Raw genomic sequence first — 21,867 nt, 5'->3', positions numbered from 1 at the left:
TAGATCTGAGGCTTAACTGCAGATGGATGTGGGTTCATTATTTGACAAAAAGTAGTCGTATTCTAAAGTTGTAGCCTTTTCCTCAACAACGCTTCCTTAGTAACATTTCCTGATTGCTTCCTTAGGAGCGTTTCCTTAACAACGGCTGTTTCTCAATATAAAGTACGTCAGGTTCAAACTGCCGTTATGTGGTAGTCAGAATCTGGGAGGACGCTGTGGTCATTCTGTAGTGAACGTACTTGATGTGTCACCGTCTCTGAGGTTGGTTTGAAATTCATTCTGGGACATCTCTACAGAGGTCACGTCCCAGTGCATCCTTGGCATTGTGGGCGGAGCAAGAACACATCCGGGGATCTGCGCAGTAGTTGAGCTGCGACTGATGACGTTTCCCAAGAACACGAAAACATAAGAACACACAAGAATGCGTGCTGAGAAACAGGTTTAGGACCTTTGTGGATAGGAATCGGATCAGAACCGGATCGAATCCCCCACCTCTCTGCCTCAGAACAAACAGAATATGAACAGAATTGTTCAGTTTGTTTTGGAGAAGGTTGGGGGGGTGGGGGGGGGGGGGGCGTGGAGGATTGGAGGGGTTAAGGGGTGTGTGTTGGGGGGGGGGGGGGTCTTCCTCTGGTTTATCTCCCGCTCTGTGTCCACTCCTCAGCTCTGAGCGATTGTTCTTGTCGTTCGCTGTTTGATGTGCAAATCCCTCCTTTCTTCCTCACTTCCTGCACTTCTCTCCCTTGTTTTGTTTGAGTAAATGAATAAAGCTCTGCAGAAGTGGAGGGGGCAAGAGGGTGTCGGAATCGTGGGTAATCTCAGCAGGGCGTACCTCCACTGACGTTACACAAACACACCCTCACTCCTCTTTTCTCTCCTTCTTCCTCTCTGCCCTTCCTCCATGCAGTACCTTTCTGGAAGAAAAGGGACATCATCACCTCGGTCTACCCCTCACTTTCGGTTCATAAATAATAAGAAAAACAAAGTGGAAACTCAATCTGATCTGATTCTAATGCAGGAAATCGTTTTAAAATGTGCTTCTCACGACTGAGCTGTGGAACCGTGGAACTGTGTTCTCTGGAGAAGTGCCTTTGATCCTGAACTAATCCCTCAACATCAGCACCTGGCCATGTGACGGAATGCCATCAAATGCTCACAGCAATGTTGATGGTCAAGAGAGTAGTGACTGTTCCTGCAGTAAACGAGGGACACACTCATTCATTTCAGAACAAACACCACATAGCCTTGCAGTATACAACACCCCCCCCCCCCCCCACTGACCCCTCCCACTGACAGCTCACACACTCGTATGTGGACAAGGAAACTTCACACACACACACTCACACACACACACTCACACACACACACACACACACACACACACACTCACACATTCACTCACTCACACACGCGCACTCACAAACACACGCACACTCACACACACACACACACTCACACATACACTCACATACACACTCACACACACACTCACATACACACTCACACACACACACACACTCACACACACACACACACTCACACACACACACACACTCAAACACACACACACACTCACACACACACACACACTCACACATACACTCACATACACACTCACACACATACACACACACACACACTCACACACTCACACATACACTCACATACACACTCACACACACACACACTCACACACACACACACACATTCACACACACACACACACACACACTCACACACACACACACAATGTGGGGCCATTCCCTAGGCTTCCATTAATTTTTCAAGACTTACCCTTACCTTATCAATAACTACACACTTAAAAATGAAGGTTCTACAAAGGTTCTTTAAAAATGAGGATGGTTCTATATAGAACCCTGAACACTGAAGAACATTCTTCAAGATTAAAGGGTTCTCTGCATCGTGAAGAAGTTCTTCTGATTGATGGAGAATGTGCTATGGCTCTATACAGAACCTTTTAGAAAAAGGGTTCTGCACGGCACCAAAAACAAAGTGTTCCTTTGTTGTAACAAGCTTGACATCTTAACAATAGAGGGACCCTCTTTGGTGCCATATAGAACCCGTCTCTAAAAGGTGCTGTTTAGAACCATCTATAGCACATTGTCCATCAACCTGAAGAACCCCTTCACGATGCAGAGAACCCTTTAATGTCGACCGATGGAGGAGACACAGTGAGGTCAGTATTCGGCGAGACCTGAGGTTTAACTGTAGATGGAGGTGGGTTCACTATTTGGCAAACAACAGGTCACTATTGTCCTTTCTATCTGTGTGTTATAACTGATTATTAATTACTTTTAATGCAGGTACATCTTAATGAATAATTATGAATAAAGAGACTGTAAACTGTTTATAAACCTTTATGTATGTATGTATATTTACACTTATATAGCGCCTTTCTAGACACCCAAGGACGCTTTACAATCCACACGGTTCAGAACGCTCAATCCACACACACACACACACTGTTGAGAAGCGGCAGCCCAACGCGCACAGCGTACTCTCGACCAGGAATGACCATCCACCTGGAGGACTACATCGGGCACTAGGATTTCACCCAGGACAGAGTGCCAACCCATATCTGGGCTCACACACATTCACTCACTCACACAAACAGACATTCATTCACATACACACTCATTCACTCACACACCAGGACAGTTATTACAGAAGCCAATTCACCTACACTCCATGTATTTGGACTGTGGGAGGAAACCCACGCAGACACAGGGAGAACATGGAAATTCCACCTAGATGGGTGGAACCCAAGATCCCAGCGCTGGGAGGCGAACGTGCTAACCACTAAGCCACCATGCCGCCTTTAGAAGTGTCGTCTAATTCTAAAGTGATGAGAACCCTCTTTTTACAGAGAAGCAGTGAAACCGGGACTGAAACAGTGCAGAGCTGATTACATTAAAGGCAGTGAGAGTGGACACTGATCATCCACACTGTCCCTCAGTGAGGACAGAGGTCTGTGCAGGTCAAACTTAGAGCAGTTCTGGCTCGTTCCGGGAGTGAGGAGACACAGTGGACTTCAGCGCTGTGTCCGGCTCATCACCTGTCAGCCTCGTCCTAATGTGCGCTCACCCTGACAGGTGTGTGTATGAGGAGAGAGGCAGGCAGGGAGACAGACAGCTTTAGAGAGACAGTGGAAAGTGTGGGAGAGGCTGAAAAGCCTGGGGTCATGGCCGTGTGGAATCGAACATTGCAGCTGGACTACACAGCGCACGAATGAAGGAAGGAGACCCGAGGCCAACAGCGCGCAAACAGAGAGACTGAGGATGTGGGAAATGGTGGGAGGCTACAGCAGGGGGCGCTACATGGAATCCACGCCTGCTGTGCCTCTGCTTGCTGCAACTTCAGTAACTTAGTGCCCATCTCTGTCTTCAGGGAGGACTTTGTGGTAGATGTTGGAACATTGCTGTGAGGGTTTGATGGCATTCAGCCACATGATGGTCAGTGATGGTCGGGGGCTTTTGTTGGTAGACTCATGTGCAGCTGCTCTGGAGAATCCCTGCTGCTGGCTGTACGCTGTATATGAGGCCTCAAGATATTTTTCACATTCCACCACAGTCTGAGCCACAGACTTGCATCCTGTTTATATGGTGTGTGTGTGTGTGTGTGTGTGAGAGAGAGAGAGAGAGAGAGAGAGAGAGAGAGAGAGAGAGAGAGAGACATTATCTCTATCTTACACACACAGTTACACCCTCCAAACTGACCTGGTTCTCTTAAATTGATAACACACACACACACACACACACACACATTAAATGTGATGTTTTGGCACACCTCTAACACACTCACTGACACCCCTCAGGATGTCCAGAGCTTAACCAACACAAACAAGGAGCTATTTCTATTATTGAATAATATAATTCAATAATAATACTACATCATTATTGTAATTACTATTAATATATATAATTATCAAATTAATATAGAATTAATAATAACTATAATTTTGCAAATCAAGGGGTTGTTTCTGCTGTTGTATTTTTGCCTCTTTACCTTTAATTCCGTGCAGAACTAAAGTTTCTGCTTCAATAATAATGATTTTTCTGGGTGCTCTGGCTGAATATTTTGAACATGAAAAGCACTGTTGGGTACAGTGGCACAGTCTGGAACAGCTGCACATGAGCGTAGGTCATAATGGGCAAGGCCAGAGGTGTGTGTTCATGCCCTTCGCCTCAGCTGTGCAGCAGTGGAACTGTTCTTTTTGGTCATAAAGTGGTGTTTGTGATCCAGAGCCTGACCTGATTATGTAGCCAAATACCATCAGATCCTCACAGCCATGTCAGTGCAGTAAAGAGGAACAAAGAAAGTATTCCTTTCTCTCCATTCCTTCCTGCTTCAAAGCACACACAGCTCCTCACTCCCTCTACAGTGAACTACATCAGTCACAAACTACACTGTACACACACAGCTCCTCGCTCCCTCTACAGTGAACTACATCAGACATAAACTACACTGTACACACACACCTCCTCACTCCCTCTACAGTGAACTACATCAGTCACAAACTACACTGTACACACACAGCTCCTCTCTCCCTATACAGTGAACTACATCAGTCACAAACTACACTGTACACACACAGCTCCTCACTCCCTCTACAGTGAACTACATCGGTCATAAACTACACTGTACACACACAGCTCCTCGCTCCCTCTACAGTGAACTACATCGGTCATAAACTACACTGTACACACACAGCTCCTCGCTCCCTCTACAGTGAACTACATCAGTCATAAACTACACTGTACACACACAGCTCCTCTCTCCCTCTACAGTGAACTACATCAGTAATAAACTACACTGTACACACACAGCTCTTCTCACCCTCTACAGTGAACTACATCAGTCACAAACTACACTGTACACACACAGCTCCTCACTCCCTCTACAGTGAACTACATCAGTAATAAACTACACTGTACATACACAGCTCCTCACTCTCTCTACAGTGAACTACATCAATCACAAACTACACTGTACACACACAGCTCTTCTCACCCTCTACAGTGAACTACATCAGTCACAAACTACACTGTACACACACAGCTCCTCTCTCCCTCTACAGTGAACTACATCAGTCATAAACTACACTGTACATACACAGCTCCTCACTCTCTCTACAGTGAACTACATCAATCACAAACTACACTGTACACACACAGCTCTTCTCACCCTCTACAGTGAACTACATCAGTCACAAACTACACTGTACACACACAGCTCCTCACTCCCTCTACAGTGAACTACATCAGTCATAAACTACACTGTACACACACAGCTCTTCTCACCCTCTACAGTGAACTACATCAGTCACAAACTACACTGTACACACACAGCTCCTCGCTCCCTCTACAGTGAACTACATCAGTCATAAACTACACTGTACACACACAGCTCCTCACTCCCTCTACAGTGAACTACATCAGTCACAAACTACACTGTACACACACAGCTCCTCGCTCCCTCTACAGTGAACTACATCAATCATAAACTACACTGTACACACACAGCTCCTCGCTCCCTCTACAGTGAACTACATCAGTCACAAACTACACTGTACACACACAGCTCCTCACCCCCCCTACAGTGAACTACATCAGTCACAAACTACACTGTACACACACAGCTCTTCTCACCCTCTACAGTGAACTACATCAGTCACAAACTACACTGTACACACACAGCTCCTCACTCCCTCTACAGTGAACTACATCAGTAATAAACTACACTGTACATACACAGCTCCTCACTCTCTCTACAGTGAACTACATCAATCACAAACTACACTGTACACACACAGCTCTTCTCACCCTCTACTGTGAACTACATCAGTCACAAACTACACTGTACACACACAGCTCCGCTCTCCCTCTACAGTGAACTACATCAGTCATAAACTACACTGTACATACACAGCTCCTCACTCTCTCTACAGTGAACTACATCAATCACAAACTACACTGTACACACACAGCTCTTCTCACCCTCTACAGTGAACTACATCAGTCACAAACTACACTGTACACACACAGCTCCTCACTCCCTCTACAGTGAACTACATCAGTCATAAACTACACTGTACACACACAGCTCTTCTCACCCTCTACAGTGAACTACATCAGTCACAAACTACACTGTACACACACAGCTCCTCGCTCCCTCTACAGTGAACTACATCAGTCATAAACTACACTGTACACACACAGCTCCTCACTCCCTCTACAGTGAACTACATCAGTCACAAACTACACTGTACACACACAGCTCCTCGCTCCCTCTACAGTGAACTACATCAATCATAAACTACACTGTACACACACAGCTCCTCGCTCCCTCTACAGTGAACTACATCAGTCACAAACTACACTGTACACACACAGCTCCTCACCCCCCCTACAGTGAACTACATCAGTCACAAACTACACTGTACACACACAGCTCTTCTCACCCTCTACAGTGAACTACATCAGTCACAAACTACACTGTACACACACAGCTCCTCACTCCCTCTACAGTGAACTACATCAGTAATAAACTACACTGTACATACACAGCTCCTCACTCTCTCTACAGTGAACTACATCAATCACAAACTACACTGTACACACACAGCTCTTCTCACCCTCTACTGTGAACTACATCAGTCACAAACTACACTGTACACACACAGCTCCGCTCTCCCTCTACAGTGAACTACATCAGTCATAAACTACACTGTACATACACAGCTCCTCACTCTCTCTACAGTGAACTACATCAATCACAAACTACACTGTACACACACAGCTCTTCTCACCCTCTACAGTGAACTACATCAGTCACAAACTACACTGTACACACACAGCTCCTCACTCCCTCTACAGTGAACTACATCAGTCATAAACTACACTGTACACACACAGCTCTTCTCACCCTCTACAGTGAACTACATCAGTCACAAACTACACTGTACACACACAGCTCCTTGCTCCCTCTACAGTGAACTACATCAGTCATAAACTACACTGTACACACACAGCTCCTCACTCCCTCTACAGTGAACTACATCAGTCACAAACTACACAGTACACACACAGCTCCTCGCTCCCTCTACAGTGAACTACATCAATCATAAACTACACTGTACACACACAGCTCCTCGCTCCCTCTACAGTGAACTACATCAGTCACAAACTACACTGTACACACACAGCTCCTCACCCCCCCTACAGTGAACTACATCAGTCACAAACTACACTGTACACACACAGCTCTTCTCACCCTCTACAGTGAACTACATCAGTCACAAACTACACTGTACACACACAGCTCCTCGCTCCCTCTACAGTGAACTACATCAGTAATAAACTACACTGTACACACACAGCTCTTCTCACCCTCTACAGTGAACTACATCAGTCACAAACTACACTGTACACACATAGCTCCTCGCTCCCTCTACAGTGAACTACATCAGTCACAAACTACACTGTACACACACAGCTCCTCACTCCCTCTACAGTGAACTACATCAGTCATAAACTACACTGTACACACACAGCTCTTCTCACCCTCTACAGTGAACTACATCAGTCACAAACTACACTGTACACACACAGCTCCTCGCTCCCTCTACAGTGAACTACATCAGTCACAAACTACACTGTACACACACAGCTCCGCTCTCCCTCTACAGTGAACTACATCAGTCATAAACTACACTGTACATACACAGCTCCTCACTCTCTCTACAGTGAACTACATCAATCACAAACTACACTGTACACACACAGCTCTTCTCACCCTCTACAGTGAACTACATCAGTCACAAACTACACTGTACACACACAGCTCTTCTCACCCTCTACAGTGAACTACATCAGTCACAAACTACACTGTACACACACAGCTCCTCACTCCCTCTACAGTGAACTACATCAGTCATAAACTACACTGTACACACACAGCTCTTCTCACCCTCTACAGTGAACTACATCAGTCACAAACTACACTGTACACACACAGCTCCTCGCTCCCTCTACAGTGAACTACATCAGTCATAAACTACACTGTACACACACAGCTCCTCACTCCCTCTACAGTGAACTACATCAGTCACAAACTACACTGTACACACACAGCTCCTCGCTCCCTCTACAGTGAACTACATCAATCATAAACTACACTGTACACACACAGCTCCTCGCTCCCTCTACAGTGAACTACATCAGTCACAAACTACACTGTACACACACAGCTCCTCACCCCCCCTACAGTGAACTACATCAGTCACAAACTACACTGTACACACACAGCTCTTCTCACCCTCTACAGTGAACTACATCAGTCACAAACTACACTGTACACACACAGCTCCTCACTCCCTCCACAGTGAACTACATCAGTAATAAACTACACTGTACACACACAGCTCTTCTCACCCTCTACAGTGAACTACATCAGTCACAAACTACACTGTACACACATAGCTCCTCGCTCTCTCTACAGTGAACTACATCAATCACAAACTACACTGTACACACACAGCTCTTCTCACCCTCTACAGTGAACTACATCAGTCACAAACTACACTGTACACACACAGCTCCTCACTCCCTCTACAGTGAACTACATCAGTCATAAACTACACTGTACACACACAGCTCTTCTCACCCTCTACAGTGAACTACATCAGTCACAAACTACACTGTACACACACAGCTCCTCGCTCCCTCTACAGTGAACTACATCAGTCATAAACTACACTGTACACACACAGCTCCTCACTCCCTCTACAGTGAACTACATCAGTCACAAACTACACTGTACACACACAGCTCCTCGCTCCCTCTACAGTGAACTACATCAATCATAAACTACACTGTACACACACAGCTCCTCGCTCCCTCTACAGTGAACTACATCAGTCACAAACTACACTGTACACACACAGCTCCTCACCCCCCCTACAGTGAACTACATCAGTCACAAACTACACTGTACACACACAGCTCTTCTCACCCTCTACAGTGAACTACATCAGTCACAAACTACACTGTACACACACAGCTCCTCACTCCCTCTACAGTGAACTACATCAGTAATAAACTACACTGTACACACACAGCTCTTCTCACCCTCTACAGTGAACTACATCAGTCACAAACTACACTGTACACACATAGCTCCTCGCTCCCTCTACAGTGAACTACATCAGTCACAAACTACACTGTACACACACAGCTCCTCACTCCCTCTACAGTGAACTACATCAGTCATAAACTACACTGTACACACACAGCTCTTCTCACCCTCTACAGTGAATTACATCAGTCACAAACTACACTGTACACACACAGCTCCTCGCTCCCTCTACAGTGAACTACATCAGTCACAAACTACACTGTACACACACAGCTCCTCACTCCCTCTACAGGGAACTACATCAGTCACAAACTACACTGTACACACACAGCTCTTCACACCCTCTACAGTGAACTACATCAGTCACAAACTACACTGTACACACACAGCTCCGCTCTCCCTCTACAGTGAACTACATCAGTCATAAACTACACTGTACATACACAGCTCCTCACTCTCTCTACAGTGAACTACATCAATCACAAACTACACTGTACACACACAGCTCTTCTCACCCTCTACAGTGAACTACATCAGTCATAAACTACACTGTACACACACAGCTCCTCACTCCCTCTACAGTGAACTACATCAGTCACAAACTACACTGTACACACACAGCTCTTCTCACCCTCTACAGTGAACTACATCAGTCACAAACTACACTGTACACACACAGCTCCTCTCACCCTCTACAGTGAACTACATCAGGTGATGCCGTGTGGACGTTTGTCCTAGTCATGTCCACACAGAGCACAGTGTTTATGAGCAAAATGTGGGACCCATGATTCATTCCTCATCACTGCTTGAGAGCAGCCTGCATTTTTGCTGTAATCTAATTTGCTGCGATTGATTGGTTGAGTCTGGGAGTGTTTAAAAACACAGCCCCGCTGTGGGTCCGACTCCACACAACTGACCACTGAGAACATGGGGGGTGGGGGTGGGGGGATATTCTCTGGTGTTAAAATAGAGATGAATCAGTGCTAAATCAGTGTACCCGGGAGACACATGCAAACACACACGGGCATCCCTCAGTGTTTGGGGAGGGGGGGGGGGGGTATTTCTACATATACCCTCCACACACTGTGTAAACTGTAAAACATCTCTAGATCAATGATCACTCCATAAACAATGGGATTAGTTCATTTTCCTGCCAGAACATGCCCCCTCAGTCGGACCGAGTGCCAAAACAAACATCTGCGGTTACTATGCTCTTAAAAAAGGTGTTTTTTAAGACAATGGTTCTTTATTGAACCATGAGCGTTGTAAATGACTCACTTGTAAAAGATTCTTTACTCTGTGAAAGAAATCCTCAGATCCATGAAAAATGTGTCCAACCAAAAACTGTTCTGTACATCAGAAAGGGTTCTGCCGTTGTTACGATGCCAAGGTTGTAGTAGCAAAAGGACCTTTTTTTGGTGCTATTCTGAACTGTCTTTCAAACTGAATATTCATCATTGAAGCATTATATTTCCCATTAATCCAAAGGAAATATTTCACAGTGTGGAAAATCCTGTAAAGTAAGGGTCATTTGGGTGTTCATGATCCTGTATAGAACCCCTGTCGGTACGACTTTAAAATAAGAATAAAATATCAAAAATCTGTTTATTACATGGTTATTAGTTAGGTTGTAAACACCTTAAAGATCATTAATAATCATTTTTAACACAGAGATAAAAGGGAGACAGTGACCAGTCTCAGAACTCACTGAAAATATTGAGGTAAAGAAGAAGCTCAGAGCTGAGAATGTGGGTTTAGTCATTTCACATGTTAAAGGACACATCACATTATCACTGATGTATAAAATGACTCTCTGTTGGTGGCTAATTGATTAAACGCAGCGGTTAAAGGGTTAAACTCCTTAACAAATATGTGCTGGAGCTGACGGGTTTAATCATGCAAAGGGTTCTGTATAGAACCATTTCCTTTATTAAACATCATTTTTAGGAGTGTACTACTACTCTAACCCTAACCCTAACTTTAACCCTTAGAGCGCCGCAGCTTGACACACACCTCCTCAGAACTGTAACTGTATATCACAACTGCTGTGATTGGGCCACAGTCGGACAAACATGGGTCAAGTTGCAGAGCGATAAAAGGGAAAGTACAGAAATATAAACTCCTCTTCTCCACACTGCAGATGTCAGCAAATTCACCACCAGAGATTTCCTCACACATCTGTTTGAACGTCACGTGGAGTATATGAGGAGGTGGAAGAACTTGAGAGAAAACGAGGACACCTCATTTGAAAATGAGAAAACTTGCTATGTGGATCAGCGCCGCAAGTGGGAAAAAAGGGCCCACGTTTTAACTGTTTCTCTCCTGGTACCACATGTAAATTATGCTCTGTTCTAAATAGCACCCTACTCCTATATAGTGCACTTCACAGATTAGAAAACCTTTACCACTTTCTAGAACGTGCACTAAATGTTAGACAAAGAGATGGAGCATAAAGGCCACTATAAAGGATTTTATCATCTGACAAACTGTACTTTTTGAACATAGGAATCATTACTTCATGACCTACATTATGCACTACATAGGGTGGAGGGATATTTGAGATTCAGCCCTAGTGTTGTGGTGGTGTAATTGGAGAGCGATGCAGACAAACCAGCGCAGGAGTATAAACACTCACAACACTCTAGGGCGCTTGTGCAAGCTGCGGTGTCAACACAGAAGCAACAATCAATCTTTAACATAACCTTATCTGAGTCTGTAAACAAAGATTTGTCCCCATAATGTAACAAAAACCTTGTACAAACACATACAATTGTGTTGCCATGCATTGAATTGACATTATGTACATTTAGCAGAACATTATTGATAACTACTACAGCTGACGTTGTGGGGCACTGCTTGTGGAAGCTAATTCCCCACAATGTGAGGTTGTAAACTGGTATTGGTCCCACATATTGGCACACACACACACACACACTTACATGAGCCCTGTTTCCTCATAAACACAGGACCTAGGCCCTGTTTTCCTCCTCTGACACCACTACTCAGCTCCATATGCTGCTCTCGGGAGCGTGACTGTATTTTGGAAATTCCAGAACTGTGACCGTATTTTCTACACTTCTGGCCGTAACCGTGGACGGCACATGTTCGACCGTCTGCCTCAAGTCTGGAGAACAAAAGCCATCAGCTAATCCTCCAGGCTTCGGTCTCCACTTGGCGGCAGTCAGAGTGCACAATACCCACTGGTAATCGGGGGGTCCCTGCATTCTACTTTATGAGCTGAACCCTTAAGCCTTGTTTCACTTTTACTAACTATAATTTAACAACGAAAACAACACAGCCAAAGTGCATCATACACGTTTACACTACTCAAACTTCACACAGCGACCGGGCCACCCTTCAGCCTCCGTGCTCCATGAGGCAGAGCTGTGTTTGTGTGAACAGTAAAACAGCTGTGCCTTCGAACCTTTCAGAGGAGAGCTAAAGCATCTCAGGGTGAGAAACGTTGTTGCCAATATAACTGACCAATTTGGTACAGCGCCACCCTGTGACAGATGGCAGAAGTTCTCCATTTTGAGGGCAAAAATAAATGTATTACTTCCTGAATTCACATTTAGGCGTTTATTTTTGTCACAAAATCAGCTTTAATGTTAGGCCCCACCCCCCACTTGAAAGACCTGACTAGACTGAGGCCCCATCCACAGGGATACAAATATTTTTGAAAAAACAAGTTTTCTTCCTCCTCTGTTTTCAGTCAGTGACCTACAAAGTGGTTTTGATGTGGATGGAAGGACACAACACAGACAAAGAAAAATATTGTTTTTTAAATATAAAAAATGGCCTAAAACCCTCCAACATCGAACTGTGGAGCTGTGTTCCTCAGAAACATGGAGCTGCATCCAGAGCTCCTCGAATGATCTGGAGTCGTACAGAAATACAGCACGTGACCTCACTAATGCTCTCATGTCTGCCATCACATTCTCACAGCAGTGATCCACTACATCTAGTGTAAAGCCCTCCCAGAAGAGTGGAGGAACAAACTCCTGATCAATACCCCTCACGTCAGAAGAACTGTAGGACGAGCCGTGTACAAGGGCAAGGGCTGATGGGAGACGACGGAGTTCAGTCATTGGCTGATTCCCCGGGGCACGTTTCCTCTGAGGACACGGGGGTTAATGTTTGGAGGAACAGATACTGTTACGGGGTGTTTCTCTTGATCCTGTCGGGCCACAGGGGAATGAGAGATGGAAATAGAGATAGGGAAAGAGGAGGGGGGTAAATAGTTCTCACACTGAACAACAGCGTTCCGGCTTTTTTTCCAGAATCCCTCGCTTTTTCAGGCTTCATGTTTCTCAAAGGAGTCATGTACTGTGGAATTTGGGTTCACATTCTCACTGAGAGGCATATACCAGTGTGTGTGTGTGTGTGTGTGTGTGTGTGTGTGTGTGTGGTGGGGGGCGGGTGTCTGGGGGACTACATAGTGTTGAAGTTAAACACACTTTACACACGCTCAGCGTCTCTTCTGAAATGAAACCTATTGATTTGTTAATTTTCTGCAGTGGGAATTTAAGGCTGTAAACTCCATGTAGTGGAACATAGCTGTGAGGATCTGATGGTGTAACTGAGAGCTCCAATACTGCTCCAACCTGTCTCCAGTTCTTAACAGCCTTCTGAAGGGCATTAAACTGGAGTGTGTTCCTCTTTACTGCACCAACAGAGGGACGCTTTACTTATAAACTCCATTAATGCCTTATAAGGGTCTTATAATAAAGTATAATTCATTATTTTATAAATGACAATACATTATTATTAATAATCTTCTTTTCCTCTTCATCCATTTCAGGTTCGCAGTTATGAAACTATAAATATTAATATTGTAATGTGAGATGGAACATTTAATTTCCAACTGATTATAAACATAAGAGTTTAGAAGTGTGTTTAAAAAGCTTAATAACCAAGTTACAATGAGTTATAACCATGTTTATAAAGGCTTATTAATACAGGCTTCATAGCAAGTGTTACCTTTTCTGTAAGGATCTGATGGCAGTCAGAAATGAGGGTCAGGGGCTGGTGTTGGGGCTTAGTTCCAGATCAAACTCACCACTCCAACTCATCTCACTCCAGAGAACACAGTTCCACTGTTCCACACACCAGAGGAACCCCATCGCTCCAGAGAACACAGTTCCACTGTTCCACACACCAGAGGAACCCCATCACTCCAGAGAACACAGTTCCACTGTTCCACACACCAGAGAAACCCCATCGCTCCAGAGAACACAGTTCCACTGTTCCACACACCAGAGGAACTCCATCACTCCAGAGAACACAGTTCCACTGTTCCACACACCAGAGGAACCCCATCACTCCAGAGAACACAGTTCCACTGTTCCACACACCAGAGGAACCCCATCGCTCCAGAGAACACAGTTCCACTGTTCCACACACCAGAGGAACCCCATCACTCCAGAGAACACAGTTCCACTGTTCCACACACCAGAGGAACTCCATCGCTCCAGAGAACACAGTTCCACTGTTCCACACACCAGAGGAACCCCATCACTCCAGAGAACACAGTTCCACTGTTCCACACACCAGAGGAACTCCATCACTTCAGATGAACACAGTTCCACTGTTCCACACACCACAGGAACCCCAACGCTCCAGAGAACACAGTTCCACTGTTCCACACACCAGAGGAACTCCATCACTCCAGAGAACACAGTTCCACTGTTCCACACACCAGAGGAACTCCATCACTCCAGAGAACACAGTTCCACTGTTCCACACACCAGAGGAGCTCCATCACTCCAGAGAACACAGTTCCACTGTTCCACACACCAGAGGAACTCCATCACTCCAGATGAACACAGTTCCACTGTTCCACACACCACAGGAACCCCATCACTCCAGAGAACACAGTTCCACTGTTCCACACACCAGAGGAACCCCATCACTCCAGAGAACACAGTTCCACTGTTCCACACACCAGAGGAACCCCATCACTCCAGAGAACACAGTTCCACTGTTCCACACACCAGAGGATCTCCATCATTCCAGAGAACACAGTTCCACTGTTCCACACACCAGAGGAACCCCATCACTCCAGAGAACACAGTTCCGCTGTTCCACACACCAGAGGAGCTCCATCACTCCAGAGAACACAGTTCCACTGTTCCACACACCAGAGGAACCCCATCACTCCAGAGAACACAGTTCCACTGTTCCACACACCAGAGGATCTCCATCATTCCAGAGAACACAGTTCCACTGTTCCACACACCACAGGAACCCCAACGCTCCAGAGAACACAGTTCCACTGTTCCACACACCAGAGGAACTCCATCACTCCAGAGAACACTGTTCCACTGTTCCACACACCAGAGGAACTCCATCATTCCAGAGAACACAGTTCCACTGTTCCACACACCAGAGGAACTCCATCACTCCAGAGAACACAGTTCCACTGTTCCACACACCAGAGGAACTCCATCACTCCAGATGAACACAGTTCCACTGTTCCACACACCACAGGAACCCCATCACTCCAGAGAACACAGTTCCACTGTTCCACACACCAGAGGAACCCCATCACTCCAGAGAACACAGTTCCACTGTTCCACACACCAGAGGAACCCCATCACTCCAGAGAACACAGTTCCACTGTTCCACACACCAGAGGATCTCCATCATTCCAGAGAACACAGTTCCACTGTTCCACACACCAGAGGAACCCCATCACTCCAGAGAACACAGTTCCACTGTTCCACACACCAGAGGAACTCCATCACTCCAGAGAACACAGTTCCACTGTTCCACACACCAGAGGAACCCCATCACTCCAGAGAACACAGTTCCACTGTTCCACACACCAGAGGATCTCCATCATTCCAGAGAACACAGTTCCACTGTTCCACACACCACAGGAACCCCAACGCTCCAGAGAACACAGTTCCACTGTTCCACACACCAGAGGAACTCCATCACTCCAGAGAACACTGTTCCACTGTTCCACACACCAGAGGAACTCCATCATTCCAGAGAACACAGTTCCACTGTTCCACACACCAGAGGAACTCCATCACTCCAGAGAACACAGTTCCACTGTTCCACACACCAGAGGAACTCCATCACTCCAGAGAACACAGTTCCACTGTTCCACACACCAGAGGAACCCCATCACTCCAGAGAACAATTCCACTGTTCCACACACCAGAGGAACCCCATCACTCCAGATGAACACAGTTCCACTGTTCCACACACCAGAGGAACTCCATCGCTCCAGAGAACACAGTTCCACTGTTCCACACACCAGAGGAACTCCATCACTCCAGATGAACACAGTTCCACTGTTCCACACACCAGAGGAACTCCATCACTCCAGAGAACACAGTTCCACTGTTCCACACACCAGAGGAACTCCATCACTCCAGAGAACACAGTTCCACTGTTCCACACACCAGAGAAACCCCATAACTCCAGAGAACAATTCCACTGTTCCACACACCAGAGGAACCCCATCACTCCAAATGAACACAGTTCCACTGTTCCACACACCATAGGAACTCCATCGCTCCAGAGTACACAGTTCCACTGTTCCACACACCAGAGAAACCCCATCACTCCAGAGAAACACAGTTCCACTGTTCCACACACCAGAGGAACCCCATCACTCCAGAGAACAATTCCACTGTTCCACACACCAGAGGAACCCCATCACTCCAAATGAACACAGTTCCACTGTTCCACACACCATAGGAACTCCATCGCTCCAGAGAACACAGTTCCACTGTTCCACACACCAGAGAAACCCCATCACTCCAGAGAACACAGTTCCACTGTTCCACACACCAGAGGAACCCCATCACTCCAGAGAACAATTCCACTGTTCCACACACCAGAGGAACCCCATCACTCCAAATGAACACAGTTCCACTGTTCCACACACCATAGGAACTCCATCGCTCCAGAGAACACAGTTCCACTGTTCCACACACCAGAGAAACCCCATCACTCCAGAGAACACAGTTCCACTGTACCACACACCAGAGGAACTCCATCACTCCAGAGAACAATTCCTCTGTTCCACACACCAGAGGAACCCCATCACTCCAGATGAACACAGTTCCACTGTTCCACACACCAGAGGAACCCCATCACTCCAGAGAACACAGTTCCACTGTTCCACACACCAGAGGAACTCCATCACTCCAGAGAACACAGTTCCACTGTTCCACACACCAGAGGAACTCCATCACTCCAGAGAACACAGTTCCACTGTTCCACACACCAGAGAAACCCCATCACTCCAGAGAACAATTCCACTGTTCCACACACCAGAGGAACCCCATCACTCCAAATGAACACAGTTCCACTGTTCCACACACCAGAGGAACTCCATCACTCCAGAGAACACAGTTCCACTGTTCCACACACCAGAGAAACCCCATCACTCCAGAGAACACAGTTCCACTGTTCCACACACCAGAGGAACTCCATCACTCCAGAGAACAATTCCACTGTTCCACACACCAGAGGACCCCCATCACTCCAGATGAACACAGTTCCACTGTTCCACACACCAGAGGAACCCCATCACTCCAGAGTACACAGTTCCACTGTTCCACAGCTCATTTCTGGCCAGCTTTATAACCCTGTGGTCCACACTTGGCGTTGGGCTCATGTGCAGCTACTCCAGACCCATTTCATTGAGCAGTGCAGTGTGTGGATCTTAATGTGGCTGAACTCAATCAGTGTAAACAAGAGTAAATAAAAAGCACATCTCGGAGAACTTGCTTCTGGAAGGTGATGAAGTACGGAGTCGGTTTCAGCAGCGCTGGTTTGAATTAGAGCATGACCATGAGCTCCATTAGAGGTCATCTGTCATCTCTTCGAGCTGCACAACAACATCGGCCAAGCAACAGCTCCAAGACTCAGAAACTCCGTTCTCCCTCTGAACTCTCTCACCCTCAGTGATGACACATTCAATTACACGTCTAATCACGCATTGAACTGCCTTCCCCTTTGATTTCCAGTCTGCACTTCTGACCTTTCTGCACTTGTTTCAGTTTCAAAAGGTCCTTACAGTCTTGGGAATAACATAAAGGATGTATATTTTCTTGGTGCAAAACAATGACTGTAAGCAAGGATCTTAATCATATTCAGACCCATAACAACATCAGTTCAATACAGAGTGGACAATGACAAAGAAAGCATTCTTCACTACTGTCAAGGACATCATTACTATAAACCAGGAGTGTTAAAATTTGTATGATATTACAGCCTGAATGTGAAAAAGCTGAAGCTAAAAATCCCCCCGGGGTAGCCAGCCATCTTCAGTGTAACTGTATATAGGAGTAAACGGCTGTAGCTGATGTGTGTCAGTATTTTGATGCTGTATCTGTATGTAGGAGTAAACGGCTGTATGGTGTGCGTCAGTATTTCAGTGCTGTAACTGTATGTAGGAGTAAACGGCTGTAGCTGGTGTGTGTCAGCATTTTGGTGCTGTAACTTTATGTAGGAGTAAACGGCTGTATGGTGTGCGTCAGTATTTCGGTGCTGTAACTGTATGTAGGAGTAAACGGCTGTAGCTGGTGTGTGTCAGTATTTCAGTGCTGTAACTGTATGTAGGAGTAAACGGCTGTATGGTGTGCGTCAGTATTTCGGTGCTGTAACTGTATGTAGGAGTAAACGGCTGTAGCTGGTGTGTATCAGTATTTCAGTGCTGTAACTGTATGTAGGAGTAAACAGCTGTATGGTGTGCCTCAGTATTTCGGTGCTGTAACTGTATGTAGGAGTAAATGGCTGTAGCTGGTGTGTATCAGTATTTCAGTGCTGTAACTGTATGTAGGAGTAAACGGCTGAAGCTGGTGTGTATCAGTATTTCAGTGCTGTAACTGTATGTAGGAGTAAACGGCTGTATGGTGTGAGTCTGTATTTCAGTGCTGTAACTGTATGCAGGAGTAAACGGCTGTAGCTGGTGTGTGTCAGTATTTCCGTGCTGTAACTGTATGTAGGAGTAAATAGCTGTAGCTGGTTTGTCTCAGTAACGCAGTGCTGTAACTGTATGTAATGTGAATAATTTCACAGAGAAATTGTTGAATTCAGGTTGTAGACACAGCAGTTGTCTTTCTAAGACCACAGAAAACTATGTTAAATAAGCTTTAGACTTATTTAGAGTTAATTAAATCTCCAGATCTGCCGAGAATCACTCAGCAAATCGTGTCCGATGCTGTTTGAGCAGCTGTCCCTGCGCTGTCCTCTTTCCTGTCTCCTGAAATATCCAACCTGATGATTTTCCGAGCACATGTGCCAGTGGAGAGGAAGGAGAATAAACATTAATCCAGATCCTGGACTGAGAATCCGGGATCGGGGAGTTTCTGCCAGTTACGTCCAGTTCAGAATCCCATGGCACTGTGTCCTGACTCTCCGCCTCAGAGGGGAAAGCCAAGCCCAAAAGCCTCTGTTTGTGTTTGGTCTGGCGAAGGGGAGGCGCAGGGGGGGCATGGGAAACTGACATGAGGGGGATCTCTTCAACACTGACACCAAACACAAACACACAGCCAGCAGGGTCTTAAAGGAAATGCCTGGTGTTTGAACACGCTCTTCGCTCTGCACTGACCATCATTCACTCTCCGTAGACTCTGACACTCAAAGCATAAACAAGAATGTGTCTGTCATATAAAAACCTCATATCTCCATCTGCAGTGCTTGTTTCTGTACATATTTTGAAAGCTGAACTGTGCACGTCATGGATTTTAATGTGGGACAGATTTGTAGAAATATCCACTGATGTTATGGTTATTCTTACAGTAATTAGAAACACAATGCCTCTTTTCTGATACATTAACGAAATCCTGAATACTGTCTGATGTCAGTTTGAAAACAATGAATGGATGCCACAGATATTGAAACCTGATGCTCATATTATATCTTATTAATTTATTATAATATTGCTTTATTTAGTCTCTGCTGAAAATGATATTAAAACCTAGATTAGTGGCCTATGAATACACATAAATACAACATTTTAAATCAGCTGATATTGATATCAACACCCTGAGTGACATCTGATATCAACACTGAGACTCACCTAAGTATCACCTTATATTAACATTAAGACTTTGAGTATCATCTGATATCAATATTAAGACTTTGAGTATCATCTGATATCAATATTAAGACTTTGAGTATCATCTGATATCAATATTAAGACTTTGAGTATCATCTGATATTAACATTAAGACTTTGAGTATCGTCTGATATCAACATTAAGACTTTGAGTATCATCTGATATCAATATTAAGACTTTGAGTATCATCTGATATCAATATTAAGACTTTGAGTATCGTCTAATATCAATATTAAGACTTTGAGTATCATCTGATATCAATATTAAGACTTTGAGTATCATCTGATATTAACATTAAGACTTTGAGTATCGTCTGATATCAATATTAAGACTTTGAGTATCATCTGATATCAATATTAAGACTTTGAGTATCATCTGATATCAATATTAAGACTTTGAGTATCGTCTAATATCAATATTAAGACTTTGAGTATCATCTGATATCAATATTAAGACTTTGAGTATCATCTGATATTAACATTAAGACTTTGAGTATCGTCTGATATTAACATTAAGACTTTGAGTATCGTCTGATATCAACATTAAGACTTTGAGTATCATCTGATATCAATATTAAGACTTTGAGTATCGTCTGATATCAATATTAAGACTGAGTATCGTCTGATATTAACATTAAGACTTTGAGTATCGTCTGATATCAATATTAAGACTGAGTATCGTCTGATATTAACATTAAGACTTTGAGTATCGTCTGATATCAACATTAAGACTTTGAGTATCATCTGATATCAATATTAAGACTTTGAGTATCGTCTGATATCAATATTAAGACTGAGTATCGTCTGATATTAACATTAAGACTTTGAGTATTGTCTGATATCAATATTAAGACTGAGTATCGTCTGATATCAACATTAAGACTTTGAGTATCGTCTGATATCAATATTAAGACTTTGAGTATCGTCTGATATTAACATTAAGACTTTGAGTATCGTCTGATATCAATATTAAGACTGAGTATCATCTGATATTAACATTAAGACTTTGAGTATCGTCTGATATCAACATTAAGACTTTGAGTATCGTCTGATATTGACATTAAGACTTTGAGTATTGTCTGATATCAATATTAAGACTTTGAGTATTGTCTGATATCAATACCGAGACCCCGAGTATTATCTGATAATTATATGGAGACCTAGAGTATTGTGTGATGTCAACTGTGAGATCCTGAGTATTGTTTGGTATTGATACTGAGACTCTGAGTGTCGTCTGATATTGATATTGAGACCTTGAATATCGTCTGATATCGATATTTAGATATGAGAATCATAAGATATCAATACAGAGACCCATCTGATGTTTATATGCAGACCTTGAGTATTGTCTGATGTTAATTTTGTGATTCTGGGTAATGTTTGTTAAGGACACTGATACACTGAGTGTTGTCTGAAATTAATATTGAGACTCTGATATCGATACTGAGGTTTTAATAGCTTTTATTGCTTGTTATCAATACTGAAAGTGTGCGGTGTATAAAAAGCCATTACTCCACCCGTGGTTTTTAGCGGGCAGATTTTGGGTGGTGTCACATTTGTCTAAATAATAGTCAGTGAATGTGCGGGACAGACAGATCTGAACACACACAGTGATGATGAACGAGA

At 44.5% G+C, this 21,867-nt stretch overlaps 1 protein-coding gene across 1 annotated transcript in view; it reads right to left on the bottom strand.

Moving 5' to 3' along the window:
- The window catches only part of ripor3 (RIPOR family member 3), a 74,665-nt gene that overhangs the window by 52,527 nt on the left and 271 nt on the right, over positions 1–21,867 (bottom strand). The window lies entirely within an intron of this gene.

Source organism: Hoplias malabaricus, chromosome 3 (assembly GCF_029633855.1).
Source record: "Hoplias malabaricus isolate fHopMal1 chromosome 3, fHopMal1.hap1, whole genome shotgun sequence".
Classification (NCBI taxonomy): Eukaryota; Metazoa; Chordata; class Actinopteri; order Characiformes; family Erythrinidae; genus Hoplias; species Hoplias malabaricus.
Note: the sequence above shows the minus strand (reverse complement) of the source record. Positions and strands in the feature narration are given on the sequence as shown.